The sequence below is a fragment of the Bos grunniens genome, chromosome 16 (genome assembly GCF_055505025.1).
Source record: "Bos grunniens cultivar Pamir isolate PY7600 chromosome 16, Bosgru_T2T1.0, whole genome shotgun sequence".
Lineage (NCBI taxonomy): Eukaryota > Metazoa > Chordata > Mammalia > Artiodactyla > Bovidae > Bos > Bos grunniens.
Window position 1 is genome coordinate 35,777,453 of NC_141180.1, and position 6,481 is coordinate 35,783,933.

Below are 6,481 nucleotides of genomic sequence, written 5' to 3' on the forward strand. Positions count from 1 at the left end.
ATCTAGAAAAGCCAAAAAGATTTTGAAAGTAAGGGGCAAAGTTGGAAGACTCACATTATTTGATTTGAGGATAAAATATTCAGCTACAATAATCAGACAGTGTGGTACTGGTATAAAGACAGACACATAGGTCAATGGAATAGTATAGAGTATTAAAAATAAACCCACATATATTTAGTCAATTGACTTTTGACAAAGTGGGCAGGATAACTCATTTGGGAGAAAAGAGAGTCTTTTCAACAAATTGTGCAGGAAAAAACAGATATCAACATGGAAAATAGGAGCCTTGATGTTTACCTTATGTTCTACACAAAGTTAAGGGATATGAGTGAAATGGATCATGTCTCTTAGTGCAAAACTTGTAGATGAATACATAGAGAAAAATCTTTGAACTCTTGGGATAGGCAAAAATTCCTTAACTAAGACACAAAAACACGAACCATAAAAACTAATTTGAAAATGAACTCCATTGAAACAGACATAGAGAACAGACCTATGGACACAGGAGGAGAGAGGAGAGAGGAGGGAGAAAGGGAGATGTATGGAGAGAGTAACACAGAAATGTACAATACCATATGTAAAATAGATAGCCAATGGGAATTTGCTATATGACTCAGGGAACTCAAACAGGGGCTCTGCAACAGACTGAAGGGTGGGGGGCAGGGAGGGAGATGGGAGGAAGGGGACATGGGTGTACCTATGGCTGTTTCTTGTTGATTTATGGCAGAAAACCACAAAATTCTGTAAGGCAATTATCTTTCAATTAAAATATTTAAAGAAAATAAATTTTAAAAATGAACTCCATCAAAGTTAAAGCTTTTTCTCTTGCCACAATACTGTTAAGAAAGTTAAAAAGTGAGTCACAGACTTGGAGACGGTATTTACAATGCAAAACGCAGGTGAAATGCTCAACATCACTGGAGATCAGGGAAACACAAAAAGAAAAACCACACACATTCATTGGAATGGCTAAAATTTGAGAGCATGATAATACCAGCATTGATGAGAGAATGGAAAAATTGGAGCTGTCACATATTGCTTGTCCAATCACTTTGGAAAGCAGTTTGTCAGTTTCTCATAAATTTATGTGTATGATTCAATTCCACTCCTAGTTACTCATCCAAGATAAATGAAACGTAAGTCTATAGAAAGACTTGCACACAAATGTTTATAGCATCTTTATTAATAATAATTGCCAAAGAACTAGAAATAACCAGACTGTCCATCCACAGGTGAGTGGATACATAAATTGTGATATATCCATGCAAACATTATTACTCAATACAAAGAAACAAATTAATGATTCACATAAATGACTTTCTAAAAAAATGTGCTAGGTGAAGGAAGCCAGGTGCAAAAGAGTATCTACTGTATCATTCTATTCATGTGACACTTTAGGAAGGACAACTTGAGCCTAGAAAGCAGATCTCTGGTTGCCTTGGGTCAAGTGTGTTTGCTCCAGATTTACTGGGAAAGAACACAAGAGAAGTTTGGAGTGTTATAAATGTTCTATATATTTTTTTTTATGATTTGTTTTTTGATATGGACCATTTTTTAAAGTCTTTATTGGATTTGTTACAATATTGCTTCTGTTTTATGCTTTGGTTTTTTGGCAGAGAGGCAAGTTAGATCTTAGTTCCCTGGTCAAGTATCAAATCTGTATCCCCTGCATTAGAAGGTGAAGTCTTAACCACTGCACCACAAGTGAAATCCCCGATACAGTTTTATATCTTCATTGTGATTGTAGTTACATGGATATATTATTAATATATATTTGTCAAAAGTCATCAAATTGTATACTTAAAGTATATCTATTTTATTTTGTATATATTCTATCTCAATAATATTCATAGTTGATATTTTGACTGGTTTGATCTCCTTGCAGTCCAAGGGACTGCCAAGAGTCTTCTCTAGCACCACAATTCTGATGTGAAGCTCAAGGACTGACGTTGAAGCTGAAGCTCCAGAACTCTGGCCACCTGATGCCAAAAGCTGACTCACTGGAAAAGACCCTGATGCTAGGAAAGATTGAAGGCACAAGAAGAAGGGGCTGGCAGAGCATGAGATGGTTAGATACCATCGCTGACTCAATGGACAGGAATCTGAGCAAACTCTGGGAGATAGTGAAGAACAGGGAAGCCTGGCATGCTGTACTCCATGGGGTCACAGTGAGTCGGACACAACTTAGTTACTGAACAGCGACAACAGTTACCCCAGTAAAGTTGCATTTACATCTCTGGGACTCTATTCATCTTGCAAAACTGAAACTATATGCCCTTAAACAGCTTATTTCCCCTCCCCCACTCCTGGCAACCACCATTCTACTTTCTGTCTCTATGAATTGGACCACTCTAAGTACCAATGGCAACCCACTTCAGTACTCTTGCCTGGAGAATCCCATGGACAGAGGACCCTGGTAGGCTGTGATCCACAGGGTCACGAAGAGTCTGACACGACTGAGCGACTTTGCTTTCACTTTTCACTTTCACGCTTTGGAGAAGGGAATGGCAACCCACTCCAGTGTTCTTGCCTGGAGAATCCCAGGGACGGTGGAGCCTGGTGGGCTGCCGTCTATGGGGTCGCACAGAGTCGGACACGACTGAAGCGACTTAGCAGCAGCAGCAGCAAGTACCTCCTAGAAGTGGAATCGTACAGTATTTGTCTTTTTGTAGGTGGTTTATCTCCCTTAGCTCAATGTCCTCAAGTGTCATCCATTCAAACATAATTTTGAGGGGCCATCATAATGACTTCCTAAAAGCTCATGGAACCTCCGCTTTGCCACATGGATCTGTGTCTGCAGATGTCCTGCCGACGGTACTCAGTGCAGACAGATGTACTGCGCTGACAGTACTCCTTGTGGTCCTAGCTGGCACGCCTGTCATTTCTTGGTACCACCCTCACCCCCTTGTTCTACCATGGCTATCTTGCAGTGGGGATGTTTCCTTCCCACCCCCACCCCCCAGAGTTTGAAACTGGCTGCAAAATAATGAAACCCACAGACTGAGAAGTAAGAACATATTAGGTAAAGATAATTCCTAGTAAACGAAAGGGAGGGGGTGGAAGTCCTTTCACTAAGGGAGGAGAAAGTCAGTAGGAGTGAGCCTAGGACATTGCCTGAAGCCCTCAAGGACACAGTGACCCCCCAGCTTCCTGTGTACAGTTGATCTGCCTTTCCCAACACACCTTGACTGGCCTGAATTCACAGCTTGATGTGCAGCTAAGACGCATGTGCTGCAGATAGATATTATCCCTGTTGCTGTTGTTCAGTCTCTAAGTGGGGTCCAGCTCTTTGTGACCCCACAGACTGTAGCCCACCAGGCTCCTCTGTCCATGGAATTCTCCAGTCAAGAATATTGTAGTGGGTTGCCACTTCCTTTTCCAGAGGATTATTCCAGACCAGTATTCAAACCCAAGTTTCCTGCTTGGCAAGAGATTCTTTACCACTGAGCCACCAGGGAAGCCCTAGGTAGATGTCATAGCAGCAAGTAATTATGGTTTGCATTGCCTATTTTGAGGTACAAAGGCAACTGATTTTTGAAGCTGGTGGTTATCAAGGATAGAATCTGTGATTATGTCAATGTTTATCTAGGACCCTAATGTGCTAAGCATTTGTTATGATTACCAAATAAAGGAGCAGCACAGGGAAGCAATGTGGCCTTGATACTTTGAAGTTTCAAGGTGAAAGGGACCAGTTGCAAGGGCAGTCTGAGTGACTGGACAATTAGTAGGTGAGTACCCTGTGGATAAGTATAGGGTGAAAGTGTGAAAGTGTTAGTCGTTTCAGTCATGCTCAACTCTTTGCGACCCCAAGGACTGTAGCCTGCCAGGCTTCCCTGTCCAAGTGATTTCCCAGGCAAGAATACTGCAGTGTGTAACCACTTCCTTCTCCAGGGGAACTTCCTGACCCAGAGATCAAACTCCAATCTCTTGCACTGCAGGTGGATTCTTCACCACTGAACCACCAGGGAGGATCTTAAGTGTGTGGTACATATATTTAAAGAAATATAATCCAAACTATTTTTAGGAAGAAGAAGCAGTTAAGATGTTGATTATATTTGAGAGACAAGATCTATAAATCATAGTTACCAAGTCAAAAGAATGCTTTGGGTCTTCTGGAGGGATACTAGAGACAGACACATTATTGGCATTTTTTATATTACATGAATACATGGTGAGTGAGTGAATAAACATATTTAGCTAATTACTTGTCTTCCTGGCTCTCATGTAAGACAGAGAAAAATGCCCTTTCTATTTATTTATTTATTTTGGCAAATTATAGCTTTAGTTTGATATCAATCATGATGGGGTAAAGTTACCCAAACCTGGTGTTACTCTGGCTCCTTTGAAGATGTTTTATTTCACATAAAGCTACCCTGAAAGGAAAAATTTTTAAATAATATGAATAGAAAAGTTTAATATATTTTGATGCTTTCACAAATACAGTTAAATGCCAGACATGCTTCATCCGTCTGATGATTAGTTAGCATTGACAAATCAGTTTCAAATGGCTAGAGAGAATCTACCAGGTCGTCCTCAGTCCATTCTTCCTCCTCATGTTTGGATTTCTTTGAAACATAATCATCATCTTCGTAACCTTTTCTCTTCTTCGTAACTACATTAAGTGCAAGCTCAGCAGAGTGACACCTCTCCAGCTTCTGTTTCAGAAAGCAACTTCTTCAGGTCTGGGTGGTTCGTATTTTTTTACCAAGTTCCTCATGCTTTTCATTATATCTAGTAATTGTGACAAGGAAGTTCTGTTCTCCTTGAGCATCAGACTTTCTGATAAATAACTTTCCATAGTAATTCCTGCTCTGGATGCACTAGATAAAATGGCAGTTAGAGCAATCTGGGAAGGTGTGTATAAAAGGTGAGCATCCGTCAATGCAACTCTATTAAGAAAGTCATCAGCTGTTTTCCTCAAAATCTCTGGATTCTCCAACAGGGGATAGCGAGTCTTTAAATCAATGGGTCTATAATAGCCCTCAAAGGGTCTATAAGGACTGTGGACAATAAGGTGGAAATTAAGTTGCTGTATAAGCAGTTCATATTCCAGAATCTGTTCGAGGGCTTTCTCTTGTACAAGAGGGCTCTCCCACAGATTTCCAACAAAACTGTGGTCTAGATACATTGAATTCATCTACTTTGCAAGCCAAAAATTCACAAGTGAGCATTATTATCCAGGGGTGATATTTCATTACTGAGTTATTAAGATAAAAGCTCTTGAAATACATACAAGCTGTACCCTGGAAAATCCCATGGACAGAGGAACCTGGCGGGCTACAGTCCACGCAGTCACAAAAGAGTTGCACATGACTTAGCACCACAACAGATCTTGACATTGCTGGCTTAAACACCAAACAGAATTCCAATAATCTTTTCTCATAATATTTGCAAAGCGTTATTTCTTCATGAGGTTCAAGAAAGACTGGGTCATTTGGAAGAACTTCCGCTTACAAGTTCCCTGCCTGTGTTCTCCAGCCTTTCAAACACTCTGCTTCCGCCACACACGATCAAGAGCATTCTGGAGACCAGCTCTGCGATTTCTGAACTCCTCCTTTGCACCTGTGGCTCTGTCCGCCGGGAAAGTCCTTTCCCCATCTTCTCCACACCAGCCACTAAGAGAAACCTACCCCTGGTACATTAGCATCCTACAAGGGTCTTCTTTGCCTTGTTACTGACTATACAGTCCGCCGCTCGACTGAGGGGATGGAGGCGTTGTCCATCTCCTTACCTACTGTACCTGGCAAGGTGCTCGCTGTTGATTAGATGAATAAACGCACTCTGCGCCTAAGAGGCGGGAGGGAGGTGTGGGGTAAGTCCTGGGGGAGGGAGGGACAGGCAAGAGTTTTCAGAGCCCAAGGCCTAAGGGCGGTAGCCCGAGCCCTCACCTTCCGGTTCGCCACTGCTTTGCATTTGAATTTACGGTTGGATCGGCGGTAACCGCGCCAGCTGCTCCTCCCTGGCGAAAGTCCAGTGCCTCTTCTGGCTACTGTTGTGGTACATAGGGAAATCAGAGGCGAGGCCTAGGGAGTCTGTGGAGAGAAGACCGAGAACTGTACAAAACCTGACGTAAAGTACCTAAGCCACCTCCCGGATCCCACGGAAACCGCCCCTCCTCTATTTAAAATGGATATCTTTTCCTTTTCCCTGAACCAAGACCCTCAGACCAGGTGTCCATCTTCTTAATTTCATTTCTAGGACATGATAGATTAATAAATGAATTATCTAGTCCAGTGGTGATAACATTTTTTGCATGAGGTCAAGTCAGGAAAAATGAAAATTTGGAGGTGGGGGGATTTTTTCCCCCGTTTAAATATGACAAGACTTTCAGCCTCATGGAATATATGTAGACTTTCAAAATTAAGATTATCTTCTTTTTTAAAATTTCAATTAATTAATTTTTGGGCTCTGCTGGGTCTGTGTTGCTGCATGAACTTTTCTCTAATTGTGACAAGCAGGTTTCTCATTGCAGAGGCTGCTG

The 6,481-nt window shown here is 41.6% G+C and overlaps 1 pseudogene across 1 annotated transcript; it reads right to left on the bottom strand.

Annotated features, from left to right (window-relative positions):
* Positions 1-1,171: 1,171 nt before the first annotated feature.
* Positions 1,172-6,018, bottom strand: LOC147356580 (cyclin-H pseudogene; annotated as a pseudogene). Its single transcript, XR_015142894.1, has 2 exons — positions 5,771-6,018; positions 1,172-5,443 (listed from the first exon to the last, which is right to left on the bottom strand). The product of XR_015142894.1 is annotated as a cyclin-H pseudogene (transcript).
* Between the last annotated feature and the right edge of the window lie 463 nt (positions 6,019-6,481).